We start from the raw sequence: 16,956 nt of genomic DNA, 5'->3' as shown, positions 1-16,956 counted from the left end.
TACAACTTAACCTGAGGGATAGCATGCTTTATATAGAAATATAAAAATTAAAAATTACCTAGTATTCATTGGTAAGTGAGTAGTTGATGAATCTTCATGAAACTAAGAAAAAACAAAGGTTATAAATTCAAAAGTAAATATTAAAAATCTATTTAGCTTAAATACAAAATTTTTGTAACGATTAGTTTCCGAAATAATTTGAAGTTAAAATTGCCATGTTAATAATACATTAGATAGACCACTCGGTAACTTGTATGCCTAAATAAAAAAAAATTCGAGCAGTTCTTCTTATCAGTTTTTTGTTAAATAAAATCCCTTTTTCAAAATCAATACCCACTCCTCTTCTTCCAGTTTTCATTAGTACATCGTTCGATTGTTTTGTTTAAACGGGTCGTGTATTGTTATTTGTTTAAAAATGCCTTACACTACTGCTGGAAGGGTTTCAGTTATTGCTTTATTTTTTGGCAACGACCAAAATGCTAATAGAACATCAATTTTATTTAACGAGCAAAACCCTGGTAAACACCTAAGCAGAAATCACGTTCTGGATTTGGTCACAAAATTCAGGGAGACAGGTTCGGAAAAGAAATGTTCAGAGAAGGGTAGTGATAGACGATAATGTGATTGGAATGATTAGTCAAGTCATCGCCAATCCCAGGTTAAGTACCAGAGGTTTATCAGCAATGGCCGGAATAAGCCATATGAGCGCATGGATAATCCTTAAAAACCACAAATTCCATCCTTACAAAATTAAACTTGTCCATGAACTCAATGAGGATGATTTTGACCAAAGACATGAGTTTTGTGAGGGCATGAGCGAGAGATTAATGCAAAATCCCAAGCTGCTTTATAACATCTGTTTTCCGGACGAAAGCTCATTTTATTTAAATGGTTGGGTGAACCGTTATTAGTCGGATGAAAACCCAAGACAATACACAGAAATACATATCCAACATCCCCAAAAGTTGAATGTCTGGGCCGGAATATTAGGCAATCATATTATAGGTCCATTTTTCATTGATGGAAATTTAACGGTGGTTCTTATTTATAACTTCTTGAAGAGGCAATACAACCTCATATAGTTAAAATAATTGAACAGGATCCAAGATGTCAAGATGAATTTATCCATTTTCAACAAGACTGTGCACCACCCCATTATGCCCAGCAGGTTCAAAATTTTTTGAATAATCATTTTGAAGGGCAATGGATTGGCAGAAGAGGTCCAATTGAATGGCCAGCACGATCACCAGATTCAACACCACTGGACTACTTTTTGTGGGGATATTTAAAGTCTAAAGTTTATGCTACACAGCCAGCCAATTTGGATGAATTACGTCGTATAAATATTGATGAATGCCGAGCTATAACTCCTGAGATGTTGAATAATGTAAGAGCAAAATTCGAACAAAATTTTTATTGTTGCATGGAGCAAAATGGCGCACATTTTGAAAATTTCCTCTAAATTTCCTATGTGAGTTACCCTTATTAGGTGTTACTTTTTTGTGTGTGCTTTAAAAACAATTATTAACCCTAAAACAGTTTTTCAAACTTTTCTGTCTCATGAGCATTCAAGGAAATCAGCAGGTTGTATTCGTTGTGTAGGTAAGTTTTTAGTATGATTCACTTTTTCATCAGAAGCATAAATATCCATAAAATATCCACGTCAAAAGGCAACCTTCATAAGGAGGTGCCACTCAATTTACCTAAAATGTAAGGGTGGTAACCAACCCCATTACCCGAAAAAATCTCCTTGTAATAAACAAATGATTCTTACTTTTTTACGAAATCAAATGGACACGTATTAGCAGGTTGTCATGAAAAGCAAAAATTTATTTTTTTATGAAAGTTCTGAACGTAAATTTTAACTTAAAAACAATTTGATTTATTTCAAAAAGAGTTGAACTCAATAAAAACACCTTTAAATCTTCAAATTATCTCGAAAACTAATCGTTACTAAAATTTTCTTTTGACAGAGATGTAAAGATATTCGAAAGACCTTTAAAACAAGGTGCCACTCGACCTACTTTCCCTATCTAAATAAGGGTCGTCGGACACACCCCTTCCAGGGGGTGCATACTACAAAAAATCTGATTAGTCTGAAAGGTGTCCCCCTTTAATTAGAAATCGACGTGTCCAAGCTTTTTTTAAACATCTTACTTTCTATATTCAAAAACGGCTCTGTTAAGTCGTCGTTGTTACACACTGTATATGGAGTAGTGTATAAATTCACAGGGCAGAGCATTATATTGTTTGATAGAGTTGTAAATAAAACTACGAGAATAGCAGGCTGTCGAGTGTTTTGGAATAATAAAAGTGTGACGGTTTCGTGTCCAAGAATTATTCTGTGATTTGAAAGTTTTATATCTTTCATAAATATAATTTGGCTTTTTGTAAATGAGAAATTTATGTGTATTGATGATTAGGTGGAGCTGCCAGGTTTTACCAATCAGTAACCAACCTGACTCCTCGAACTTGGGGGATATATGGTCGAATTTTCTCACACCATAAGAAAGACGAATGCAATTGTTTTGTATTTTTGTAAGCGATTTACATCAGTTTGTATCAAAGCAAGCCCGTAGATTATATCGCAATAGGCTAATCTAGACGATATGAGGGTTTCGCAAAGTTTCAACTTCAATTTGGAAGTCATAATATCTCTACTTTGATAGAGTTGACGTTAGATACTGTATGAGCTACGACAAAGTGAATTTATATGTTTGCGAAATCTCAGATCAGCATCTAGCCATAAACCCAAGTTCTTGCTTTCTGTAATTGTTTGTAGTAAGTCTTGTCCAAGTTGGATTTCAATTCTTCCTTCAATTTCCTGTCTTTTGTGTTTCGGGCCAGAAAGTATAAGCTGAGATTTTTTAGAATTCAATTCCAGGTTATGGGCTATAGATAGATCCAGTAACTTTTGTAGATCGCTGTTAATTTTTTCCATTGCCACCTGCCAGTTACTTGGAGGAAATCGATGATATAACTGCATAATCTGCATAATGATGCATAATGCATCATTATGCATAATGATGAACTGTGCAATGATCAATTATTTTATGGAAGTCAGAGAACATAATTGGGCCAAGGATAGAGCCCTGAGGTACTCCATAATCAGCAGGTAAAGCACTAGAACACTTTCTATCCAGACATACTGAATGATTCCGATTTCTGAGGTAACTTTTCAATAGATCTACATATGTTGGTAACAAGAAGAACAATTGAATATTCAAAACAAAATCATGAATATTTCGAAGAAAAAAATTATGATAATATTAGGTCGTTTCGAAAGTTTTGCAACTCGATAGTGCGTTTCCCATAAGATGCATACTTTATTTATTAAATTGATGGATGTAGCCGTTACTACGTGGTAGGAAATCATCATGAAAAATGCGAATTGAATCCTTCTATGTTTAATGTATAAGTTTGAAAATGTCTTTATAAAACGAAACTGCAGTAACGCTAGTTACAAATAAAAGATGTAAAAACAAAGAAAGTTTCAATTCTCATTTTGCATGATACTTCATTTATATTCTTTATTTCATAGTTAATAGTTTCTGATAGGAAGACTCACGCCTCATGATAATTATAACAGGAAACAGGGTCTAGATCAGGAAATACGAAAGAAACGCGTACAAAACGTTTGCCATTCCGAAGAACATTCCGGGCCAAACATTTTCCTTCTATAAATCACTCCTTACGCCATTAGTTACGCATTAGGCGTAGCTAAGCGACATGTAAACCAAAGAAAATGAACTCAGCGTCGTGTGTTTCATTCGGAATGCTGAATTGAAAGAGATTTCACCTACAACACAACAATACAAGTTTCGTATTTGAAGAACCGGCACTGATGCTTTTATTATTCATCCTGTTTTTGTATTGTTTGAGTTGCATGACTAATCAAAGGTATTCAAAGACTGCTGAATATAATTTTGCATCATTTTTCACATAGTGTGTCTCACTTCTCATGGAAACACCCCCGTATCTTCCGTAATATTCGAGGTAGAACGATGAAACTCTCAGGACTGATGGAAATGCTACAAATGCACCTACCACCTGAATAGGGTTGGCCAAAGTGATATACACTGTCCGCCACTCGCGATGGAACACCCCATTTTTACGGTAAATCATATTAGGGGGCAAAATAGGCTCAAAATTCCTTCAGATTCGTGATCAAGACTATCAACTTACTACGAATACACTTTTCTCCTGAAAAAATTTCATTCCTGAAAAATCCGAATTTGTCTCACTTCTTATGGAAACACCCCCGTATCTTCCGTAATATTCGGGGTGGAACAATGAAACTCCCAGGACTTATGGAAATGCTCAGAATGCACCAATCACCGGAATGGGGTTTGCCAAAGTGATATACACTGTCCGCCACTCGCGATGGAACACCCCATTTTTACGGTAAAACATATTAGGAGGCAAAATAGGCTCCAAATTCCTTCAGATTCGTGATCAGGACCCACCAACTTACTACGATTATACTTTTTTCTTGAAAAAATTTCAGTCCTGAAAAATCCGAATTTGTCTCACTTCTTATGGAAACACCCCCGTATCTTCCGTAATATTCGGGGTGGAACAATGAAACTCTCAGGACTCATGGAAACGCTCCAAATGCACCTATCACCTTAATGAGGTTTGCCAAAGTGATATACACTGTCCGCCACTCGCGATGGAACACCCCATTTTTACGGTAAAACATATTAGCGGACAAAATAGGCTCAAAATTCCTTAAGATTCGTGATCAGGACCCACCAACTTTCTACAATTACACTTTTTTCCTGAAAAAATTTCAGTCCTGAAAAATCCGAATTTGTTTCACTTCTCATGGAAACACCCCCGTATCTTCCGTAATATTCGAGGTGGAACGATGAAACTCTCAGGACTGATGGAAATGCTCAAAATGCACCTACCACCTGAATGGGGTTGGCCAAAGTGATATACACTGTTTCATCGTTCTACCTCGAATATTACGGAAGATACGGGGGTGTTTCCATGAGAAGTGAAACACACTGTATAGTCAGTGGGCATACTTGAAGGCTGGTTATAAATCAAATCATCTAAAGGAACCATTTGTTCAGGCCAGTCTCAACTCCGTACACTGTAGGTAAATAGACTGACACCTATCACTTCCCTGGCTAATACCAAGAAGGACGTTAGATTATATCCGGATAAGTGTCAGTCCATCAACTAACAGTGTAGAGAGTTGAGATTGGCCTGAAGGAATTGTTCCTTCAGATGATTTGATTTATAGCCAGTCTTCAAGTATGCCTACTGTGAATGGGCATACATGAATATGTGAAAAGTTTTTTTCCTTATACGAGGAATTGAGCAAATTTCGGATTTGTGGTGGGTTACCTCGTTCACAGGCAGATGGGGCGATGACAAACCTGTTTTTATTTGTCGGCTTCAGCCTAGTTCGAGGAATGATACTCTGAAGGAATTCAATTTTCAATTATCGGAAATCATCGACTTTATGTTGATGATAGACACTACTTGCACTGACGAATGGCCAAACAGCCCGAAATCGGTCTGCAAATTTGTTCCAATAGTTGAAAATATCTTGCGGCAGTTGTATCACCAACAGCAGATACAGGAATAACTTCAGTGAAAAATCCTGCACTGACACCTGTCGGATATAATCCAACGCCCTCAGTGATATTAGCCAGGAGAGCAGTTGTTTTCTGATAGATGTCAGTCTATTAACCTACAGGGAGTTGAACTAATTGTTCATTTAGATGATTTGAAATTTGCATCAAGTTTAGTTTGATTTCAAACTCCACCATCGAAATATTTAATGAAGCTGTGTTACAGAAAAAGTAACAATAACCTTTTATTATTCGAATGCAGTTTTCAAACAATTATACTCCAAGTGATTTACCAAAAAATTATTCTAGCCGGGAAACAATTTAAAGAATAGGTTTACAAGCCTTTAGCAAAATAATAACTGTTTCTACGACATAATATCTCGTTAAATGCCGCGTAATGAATATTTGAAAAATCCTAACTTTACATCGTCAGAAGTCAACATTTTTAATGTGCAACAATTAATTCTACTTGAAAGAGCTTAAGCTTCTATAAAACAATACTAGAAACGTATACGACCTGCTAGCACTGATGTATTTTTAATTTATCCCGTTTTGGAATAACCAGATTTGCACGACTAATTAGGGTACTAAACTGCTGTTGGATATTGTCATGAGAAAGTTGATATGCTTCACTTTCTGGGATCGTTGAAATGAAGATTGCATTTGAAAGGCTCTCAATTAATTGTATATTTCACAATGGGTACTGGTTATTTGTCAATTTAATCAACCTACCATTACTTTTACTCTGGTTTGGCCGGTCACGTGGTGTCATACAAAATTGACGATATTAACAGGTGGATCAAGAGATATATTGAAATATTGTTGATGAATGTGACATTCATTTTTCTTCACTCTGATACTTCAACACCATAACTTTTTCTCGCATAAACTTTGTTTTTCTTACTTTATTTAAAGTCACATCAACCTCCAGGGTTATTAGCGACTGAGCAATGCATCAGTTGCAGTGGTATTATATAAGATTTAACAAGTTGATATTTTCCAATAACTTTACAATATTGTCATGCCGTGAGTTAGTCTTTCACACATAGGGCTGGTGTCGCCGACAATTAGGTATCCATGGGTGAGGTGAGGTGCACCGCAAGACCCATTAAATTTCACAAAAAGGATTTGAAGCTTTATATCTTCTATTAATTATCTGCGAGCGCTTTCGACAGCTAGTCGTCATCTTCTAGGCACTCCTCAAACTGAACTTGTCATCCTGTCGTCTGCCTCTTTATAAGGTCTGAACGTCTCAACTCAGGTATTTCAGGTACTTTGGGTAAATTTGCCTGTATTTGTACTGCATCAGGTTAGATCTTCTCTAGGAATGTGTATGGTTTTGTTTAATATATTGAATTTGAGGTCTTGTTGTCTTTTGATTTGTACTTGTTCCTCGATAAGTGATTTATGACTGTTAAATTTATGGATGTTCAAGTTTTTCCAAATGTCCATGGGGTTTCCCTTGTTGACTCGTTTTATGAGTTTTATGTTCTCTGGTGGTGGGAAATTAAGTTTGTTTTGTATGGTGTGTGTTGCGAGGTTTGATTTATATACTATTATATTTATGTATGCCTTTTTGTGCTCATTGTACCTTTGGATCAGTTTTTTCTTGGTTTGGCCGATATAGAATTTGTTGCAGTCCGAGCATTGTATACTGTATATCCCGTTTTGGTCTTTGTCTTCTTCTTTTTTGTGTTATCTTCGTGTTTGGCTTTTATGTGATGTTGATGTTAAGTGGTTTGAAGACGTTTGTTAGTTTTTTGGTTTGGTGTCCTACGTACGTACATGCTGTCCATCGTTATGTTGTTTTGTCTGTTGGGGTGGCTTGATCCTTGTTCTGTATTTTTTGTTTGTGATATTTGTAATATTGTATGTAATATTCAATATTGAAATTTTATATAATTGAACAATTCTTCATAAGAATATAGGTACAATTCATTATGAAAATTCAAAGGAAAATAAAAATTCACTTCGATTGTCACTAGTCGACGTAGTTTTATAGAAGAGAAGATAAAATTCAAATGTATTAGAAAGTGCTTCGAGCCAAAGTACTAACCCGCGTTATGTAACGAGGTAAGTCATTACCAGATGTTTGAAAAAACGTGTAATTTGCTAATCAGGTCAACTATCGACCGACGGAATTTTTATTAGAATACAGTGTTGAGGGAAATTAAATGTTATTAGCCAGAAATAGCTGCTCGTTAATGATGTATGAAGTTGCTATAACGATGTACGTATTTTTCGCAGGAAACTATAACAGGGGGATTATGTCAGTTGCGAAACATTTTTGTAGGAAACGATGGTAAAAAAATACAGTTGCTTCGGTTTTAATCGATAGTAATCAATTCTTGCGTTAATGCGGAAGTAAAAATAAATTTAAAGACTAACCAAAAAAAGGATGTGTTGAGTTCAACGAATTTCTTTCGAAACCCCTTAAATCGGTATTACCGAAGGATATATTTCAGCTCTTGACAGGAATGATGATTTTGATATGATATACGAATATTTTTTTAAATTTAGAGTATGGTGTTCTGATGCAAAAAAATTGTTTAACAGCTGCAACTTCTTATGTACAGGTCCAGTATTGAACGAAATCTATTTTCTACAAGTATAGAAAGAGCAAAACTCCAGTTCATCCTGATGAGTTATTGTTTGAATTTAACATACAGTGTATTTCTTAAGTGTCCCCCCTTTTTATTTTTAAACGAGTCAACTCAAGAAATTGAAATTTGGGATAATGAAATTAGTGCATGAATACTTTAATTTAAAATGGAATTGACTGATGAAACTTTCAAGATGGCGACTAGGCGCTATCTGGGAAAAAATTAAATGGAGAGGGTCCATTCCATGACGAAAACCATTGCAAGGCATCCTACCTGTCTCCACGATATTTGTTTCAGTGACGAATGAACTTTTTTTTAAACGGCAATGTTCACAGACACCAACCCTCACGTTTTCCGGGAAACACATACCCAATATCCAGTAAAAAATAACGTTTGGGCAGGAATATTGGGAAACCATATTGTAGGACCTCTATTTATTGATCAGAATTCAACAGGGGAACTGTATTTGAATATGCTGGAAACTACTGTTGTCCCGCTCATCACTGAAATCGATTTGGATATTATATTCCAACAAGATGGAACACTACCACATTAGTCCAGACAAGCAAGAAACTATTTGGATACTACTTTTCCTGGTCGTTGGATTGACCGTCGAGGTCCTACAGAATGGCCAGCATGCTCGCCAGATTTGACACTTTCAGACTTTCTTTATTGGGCTATTCGAAGCAGAAGGTGTACGAAACTGAACCTGCTTCAATATTGGATAAATGGCAGAAAATAATAAATATTGACATTACTGTGAGATATTGAAGTTACTGTGTTCGAAAATGTTCGGCGTGAAATATCGGATAGGCTTTTCACATGTCAGAAAGTTCAAGGCAACTATTTCGAGCATCTTCTGAACTGACCTCAAGCTTGTTACCTCATATCATGTAGTTAAATGTCAATATATTCAGGCAATTATTGAAAGTTCCGCTATTTTGTAGTAGTTGAAGATATTGACATTATATTCTAGGGTTGTGAAGCATTTGTCAGGAGCTTCAAAAAGATGTGTCATCTCTTCTCTTCCTCTTTCCATTATATGTTTTTTCCCAGACGGCGCCCAGTCGCCATCTTGAAAGTTTCATCTGTCAATTTCACTTCAAAATAAAGTATTCTTGCATAAATTTCATTATCCCAAATTTCAAATTTTCAAGTTCAATATCATAAATAACAATAACTTGTCAAAGTGAATAATTCTGCCCATCTCCGAAGATAGTAATCTGTCATTTTAGTTAGAATAAAAAACTGATCATATCTATCATTCCTCTTCCTTTGATCCTGTGAATTTTCAGTCTTCTTCTCAAATTTCTGTCATTCCAGTAATTCCTGTTTCAACACCCGTTGGTTTGTACAGAATTTAAAATTATCGTCTGCACCCCAAACAGTTTGGTGCAGTATTTTTCACTGTGCTTCATCATAAAAATCGTACTCTCTCAATTTTCGGATAGAAAAATGTTCATTTTCACCAAACATGTTTCCGATATCAAAAATTTGTGAGTTCAAAAAGATATTTAGAGAAATATAATATAAAGTGTTACGTTTTTACGACGATAATTGAATATATTTTATAATTAAACTGAACGTTTTTTCATTGCTACACTGACAATACAACACAAACCCTTCAACTGAAACTTCAGACTAAAATTCGAATATCTATGGCCTTATTACATCACGTCGTACTGCAATTTCAACTGAACCAAACTCAAATCCAAGATAGAGTGGATGTAAATATTGACATGCCCTACGCACGTGATATTGAAAATCCCAAGAATTGGATGGGGTCGTATTCAGAATCAACATCTTGTTGATCGCAAATGCTATATCATACTTAGGAAAACTTTTTTATAATAACGAGTGAAATGCACAAGTTTTGCAGTTTAACTTGAAAAATGCAGATAATATGTGTAATATAAAAAGATTTTCATTGGATTTTTCACAGCGCACTCAAGCATTATATGAAAAGAGACGTAATTATTTCTTCATTGATAATTTTTATTTTATGTAAAATCAAAAGGAATATTAATCAAAATCATTCAATGAATTTGTCTTTTCATCAGTAGTGTCATCCTCACCAATCTGAATTATCAGTGGCTCGATTTGTGCCTCTATTATGTTATCAAGCTTCCACATCTTTGTCTCGACTTCCGATATCACATGCCGAACACACTTCTCCTATTTCTCCGCTGTGACTCTTTTCAAAGCCTCATCAAAAAGTACTTTGATATTTGCAAATTTGAACGTGGTGTTATGCTGGGCTACAAAATTCTTCACATCCGCCCATATCAACTCGATGGGATTGGGCTCGCAGTGGTATGGAGGCAGGCGAAGGACAATTTTGTTTTGGCCTGCTGCCATCTCATCGACTATATATTTTTGGTATTCAAGCTTGCGCTCCTAGACAATTTTTAGTAGCTGTACTCTTAAGCATCGAGTATTCAAAGCTAATATCCTTTGATCGCAGCCAATTTTGGATTTCAACCTTCTTTGTAGACATTGTCGGAATCTTCTCTAACCGTCGCGAATGATAAGGTACATTCTCCATTACAATCACAGCATTATCCTCCGGATGGGGTAGAACTTTGAAAAACCACTGTCCGAAAGATTCACCGTTCATTTCTTCGTGATAATCTCTAGTTTCCTTCGACTCGAAACACCACAGCCCTTCAGCAACAAACCCATTCTCATTGCCGATGTGACAAATAATAAGCCGTTTTCCTTTACCTGAAATTATGAAGAGGTATGTAAGTAAATAAAACAAATACGAGGGTTACTTTTTATATATTGAGATTCAGGCAGGTCTTAATATAAATATAAGTTTACCTGATGGATTTGTTAATCCGGTGGATAGTCCATCTAGAAAGGTCTTCCTAAATGAGGTCACAGTTTCATCGACCCATACTTTAGGGGTAGTATGACCAGCATCAACCCAGGTTTAATCCATATAATAAATTGTTCTCTGTTGTTCCCTATAATATTTAATTTTGGTCAGATACTCTCTCCTCCATAACACAATCTCCTCTCTATCCAATAAACTATTGCGCCCTCGTTTTTTCCATACAAAATTCAAATGTTTCTATACTTTATGGAATGTTGACCACTTAAAACTTGGCAATAAAACATCTTTATTTATTTCTGTGAGTACTTTGTCTATCGTGGGTATTTCATTTCTGTAAAAGTACTCATGCACTTTCCTCCTGATTGCATGTTTATCAGCATCATCTATTGATTTTATGATGATTTGACGATTCTGATTTGTATTCGGTTTGGAAAATGTATGATTTTGTTTATATTCCTGTAAAACATTGTAAATCGAAGAGCAACACACTCCAATTTTATCGGAAACTTTCGATACGACTTCGTCGACAGTCGATGTCTAAATTTCTTCCATCTCTTCCTTGAACACATTTAAAATCACTTGTTTCATCCCAACACTCAAATGTCTTTTTTGGATCGTTTCCTGGCTGGACTCAGAGGATAGCACACAGTGTCATCAGCAGTGTCTGTACTGGACATCTTGGAAAACAATTTTAAACAATATACTATAACGCACGCCACACAAACACGCAAATGACTGATTACAACCCTGTGCTGGTACCGAACTCGTACCAAGAAGGCGAATTCACTAATGAACGCTGCCCTTTCCATCTGACACTGGGCGATCACGTGAACATCACGCTTCGGTTTTGTTTTGTTTTACTCTATCTTGGATTTGGATAGACTTTAGACTTGCCCCATCTGCCTGTTGGTATCGTTTATATATCGTAATGGAAATGTAGCGAAGTTTGAAGATTTGTTAACTTCGCCTTTCCCAAAGTTATTGTCTGAATCTCAGCAACATCGAAATGGAATAGATTATGCCAATCATGCGGTTTGGTGTTGTTGCCCAAAATATTATATGCCGTATTAGCAAAGCAAACACAGGCGGATAACTGCCAGAGGATGTCAGCTCAATCTACAAGTCCCTTTTATATTTTTAGAGTAGTTATCCCATTATTCTGTGTGATTTCAAAAATTTTTACATCGATTTCCAATCAAATTCTAAATATACACATACGTTTGTGTTTGATTCGACTTCAAAACACTCAAATTAGCCTTCCTTGTTGATGAACAATTGTTTTCTTCCACTCACCTTGTAGACCAATATATTTTTAGATTTATTCCACTCATAGATACCATTCATTATTGTTTGAGAATATTCAAATGTGCCTACCTATTGATTTTTCCTGAGTCATTGTTTATGCAGATGAAGGTGTTGGATATCAAGGATTTAGTAATGAATATAGAGGTAATTGAGGTAATTAGTAATGTCCAATAATACATTCTTATTATATAACTATTCACTTCCATGAAATTCAGTCATCTCAAATAATTCTTCAATACATGTGACCTTTTCACTACGAAAGAGGTCAATGGCATTATTTATGTAGGAATTTCACTTCACGAAGTTGCTAGTGGTAAAATAACTTTTGTTGGATCATATAACTGTTATTTGGAATCGTTTATTTACAAACACTATTGATCAACACTAGTATTTTGTCAAGTGGTTATTTCTGAACATACATTTACAAGACAATTTGAGAGTCAATTGATAAAATAAATGTTCATTTTGTTTGTTGAATTGAAATAGGGGGCACTTCACAAAATAATAATAGTAGTTATCCTACTAATCCTGAAGAAAAAATACGAAGGATATTATTGCACATCCTCGTGTGCTGGTACTTCTAGACATTTCAAATGATCTAGTTCGATACTCGTGTTAGGAATCACACGTTAAAAGGTAAGACCTCGTTAGTCCTCAGCTCGCAGAAGTTTCTCAACTTCTGAGAGTTGTCGTTCGTATGGGGGATCTGCCGAACTCAAAGAACTCAAAGAATCATTTTCCAGGCAGAGGCGACACACACTGTCTTCCGACAGTCCAAGTCTCTGCATTTGATGATTCAAATAACAGTGACCTATAAGAAGGCCTGTTAGACATCGTAGTTCATCCCTACTGTAGTCCAACAACTGTTTGGAATCAAGCTTCGAAGGGTGAATAAACGCCTTGGAGTGAGCCAATCCTGGAAGATTCTGCCAGAAATCCATAACTCGTCTTGCCATCCAGGTGTTGAGTGTTTGTTTGGCAAAGCCCAAAGCGATGCCAATAACAGGTTCTGGTCCAATGAAGCCGCTTGCAACACCCTCCGTTGCAAGATAGTCAGCAGCTTCATTGCCTTCCAGGCCTGTATGGCCAGAAACCCAGACCAGAGACAATCTGTTTAGTCTTCCTATCGAGCAGAGTCTTTTTTGGCAGTTTGATACCCATTTAGACGTTGCTCGGTGGGAAAGAGCGTCCAACGCCGCTTGACTGTCCTAGAATATTTTTATTGACTTGTGAGTGAGGTTGGAGTTATCCAATCTCTCCGCACACAATTCAATAGCGAAGAGTTGTTTTCGATACATCTGTGAACCAACAACTATCTGCTCTTAATATTTCCTTCTCCCGCAGTTCGTAGTTGACAGTTGGAAGCATAAAGTCAGAGGTAATTTCCAGAATGCTGTGACTTCCAGTGTCAACCAACAGTCTGTTGCACTCTGCATTGAATTGATTTGTGCAATTGGCAATGTGCACAAGTCTGTATGCAGTCCATCTAGCCTCTTTTTCCAGAAAAATGTGGAGAGGAGGTAGATCTAGAAGGATCATAATGGCCGCTGACGGTGTGGTACTGATGGCACCACTGATAGCCAGACAAGCCTGTCTCTGTAAGCCAGATAGCTTCGCTTGGGCCGTTTTCTGTAAAGCCTCCGGCCACCAAGCAATTGCACCATACGTGATCATTGATCTGACAATCATCACATGAATCCAATGGATTTGTTTGGAACCTGAACCCAAAATTTTAACAAAATTCCTTCGACATGTCCATAAAGACAATCTGGCTTTGTGTGAAACTTTTTCCAAGTGAGCGTTCCAGGTGAGTCTTTTATCAAGGACTCTTGGTGAAGGGGATTAACACAGTTTTGCTGGGGTTGACAGACATCTGCTCCTTCAGGCACCAACTGTGAACAACGTCCAACGCGCTTTGGAGAATATTACAAGTTACCCACCCGACGTGGACCTTGCCAGCAACCACAGCAACCACAATTATATTATAGTAGTAGAATTAGTATAATTTACTTTCTTTTTTGACAAATTCAAATTCGCATAAGATGAGTCGCACTTCACCTGGTCCCTACAGTAAAACTACACACAATTACATGAACGATTCGAACATTTGTCGTAAAACCCGGACAGATTATATTAATTGAATGTTTTGCAACTTTTTTTGAGATTTTTATGTTTCTTTGGCTGTGCTTTACGTATCATGGTGATTTATTGAATATTTCCATGTTTGAATACGAAGGAGCATCTGCTGAAATAATGTATTCACAAAATGGCACACAATAATCTTTTTTTCTCATGTCTCTGAAATTGATAACTTTCACTTGTATCAATTAATTTTTATTGTCTAATATTTGAGATAACATTTCTAAAATTGAAAGAGATAACAGAGTCAAAACATCTAGTTCCTTGAATGTTGTTCTGCATGAGTTTTTTTGAGGACAAAACACAAGCACAACGGAAAAATCCTTGAGTCGCTCTAAAAGCAATGCCCGTGCAAAAGTAGCGATTCACGTTCAATTTGAATCGTTGGAAATTAAATCAATTTGGAAAAACGTTCTCAGGTAGTTTATTCTACATAAACGCAGTTATCCAAATGAAAGAGTTCTTGAACAGTGAAGTTCGAGGTGTATTGAGTTGAACTTGAAAACGATGAGCAGCAACAGTACGTCGAGTATTTGTGATATGTATCGCTCTTGGTGGAATCGAATGTGCCAAGTCACTTGAACACCTCCCGTGAAAATATATATATAAAAGGGAGACAAATCTCCAAACTCTCTTCGATGTTCCAGACTATCAAGGTTGCAAGTGATGTTCTCCAATCAGGCGGATGACTCTTTTCTAAATAGAATGTAGCAGCTTCAGGGTATACTCAGGAACGGAGCTCCATACATGAGAACAACACTCCAGGTCTGATATGAGCTTCATAAAGCATCAAATCATATTGCATATTAGTGTCCATTTTGAATTCCCAACAAACTCATCGTCCTGTCCTCACATCATCATATACGGTTAGGAAACATTTATCTTTTTGTATTTTATGCATTGTATTTTATGACATTGAATTGAACCTGGTTACTTCCAACCCAATTCAAAATCACTTCTAGATCCTCAATAAGATATGCAGCCTCCTGCTGCTGGTGAAGATGTGCCTCCGTAGCCGATGTCCTTGAATCCAAATGGAATGGCGAGACAAGTGTGCTTTTGTCAGCAAAACAATATAATGGATTCTTGTTTTTTTCCAATTAGACATTGATATACAATAAAAAAAGGGTTGAAGACAATATGGACTCCTGGGGAACACCTTTCTTCATTCCTGCGATTATTCAGATCAACTTCTTCTGAGCTATGAAGGCATCAGAAACAATGAGAAATAACCCCAAAGACATATACCATATCTGAGACAAGAATTTGCCAAGCTATGATAGAATAAGCGCCACTAATTTTTCTGTAAAGTGGGCTTCATAGTCATTAACATGTATGCAACAGGATTTATTTTATCCATTACGATCAAGATTTTTGTATATACAGTGTGATCCACTAAGTCTACAACAAATGGGAAACTTTTATTATCGATTTCTCAGAAAATTTCATTCTTGACAAGAGTTGGTGCATGTTCTAAAACTATACCAAGTGTACCTGAAATGGCTTTATGACAAACACCATACAGGATAGGCCAAAAAATATAAAGTTCGTCCAAGAGTAGAGTACCCTTATTTCAAAAAATATAGAAATATGTTGACGAGAAAAGTTGCTTGGAATTGAAAGTTATGTTCAGATACGAAGTCATGGCCTGCTATTCGATTTTCTTCTTCTTTTGGAAATTTTCAAATTACCCCCGTGTGATACATATTTTTACTATTTTGATTTAATATGTATCTGAAACAGCCACAATCAAATCAGTTTGGAGTATCTTTTATCAAATTAAAGTGTATTTGTAAAATTTACTTGGATTTGTATTTTTTTTAGGTGACCGTCAACTTCATGTTTGTTGCAACGATACTTAACAGAACTCTAGAATAAAACAAATACTCTTTTTAACGAGGCAAATACTTTACTAACTGAATGTTCATATGAATAAACTGTCAATAAAAGTATAAAATTTCTTTTTTTTTTTTGACAACAATGCCTCAACTAGAACAGATATTAAAAAACAATCCAAAATCTATCGCGAATAGACATGAACAAAAAACACATACACCCTAAAACAATACTGTAGTTTGATAGTGTGGCTTCTTGAAACTTGCTTGTAAAACGTTTTCATATTTGTCCTTAATTAAAAATGCCTCGCCCAGTATTATTAACGTTAACTGAAAAGGCAGGTTTTAATCTGTGGTGATGGTTATAAAACAATGCGCGAAGCTGCAAATATTTTCAACGAGCGGCATCCAGACAAAAATTTGCTATTCAAGTGTAAGTAGAATTTTAAAGAATTTCAAACATACCGGCTCACTGTAATATAAACAATACCGAGCGTACGAAACCTGTATGCACAAAGAAGAAAACCAGCTTGAAGTACGTCATACTTCAAGCAGTAGTAGCAATTCCTAGAAGGTCTACCCAAGAAATTAGTGATTATACCAGCATAAAAAAACCTCTGTGAAGCGTATTCTCAAGAAACATAAGT

General features: G+C 36.1%; 2 protein-coding genes across 4 annotated transcripts in view; one reads left to right on the top strand and one right to left on the bottom strand.

Annotated features, from left to right (window-relative positions):
• LOC111508778 (coiled-coil domain-containing protein AGAP005037) overlaps positions 1–16,956 on the top strand; it is a 407,581-nt gene that overhangs the window by 224,362 nt on the left and 166,263 nt on the right.
• b6 (pentraxin-related protein b6) overlaps positions 1–16,956 on the bottom strand; it is a 77,353-nt gene that overhangs the window by 22,988 nt on the left and 37,409 nt on the right. The gene's annotated exons all lie outside the window — the stretch shown is intronic.

This window comes from Leptinotarsa decemlineata, unplaced genomic scaffold (assembly GCF_025532065.1).
Source record: "Leptinotarsa decemlineata unplaced genomic scaffold, Ldec_3_MD MMD2_P_RNA_scaffold_5, whole genome shotgun sequence".
NCBI classification, from domain to species: domain Eukaryota; kingdom Metazoa; phylum Arthropoda; class Insecta; order Coleoptera; family Chrysomelidae; genus Leptinotarsa; species Leptinotarsa decemlineata.
The sequence above is the reverse complement of the archived record's forward strand: the minus strand, read 5'-3'. Positions and strand labels throughout refer to the sequence as shown.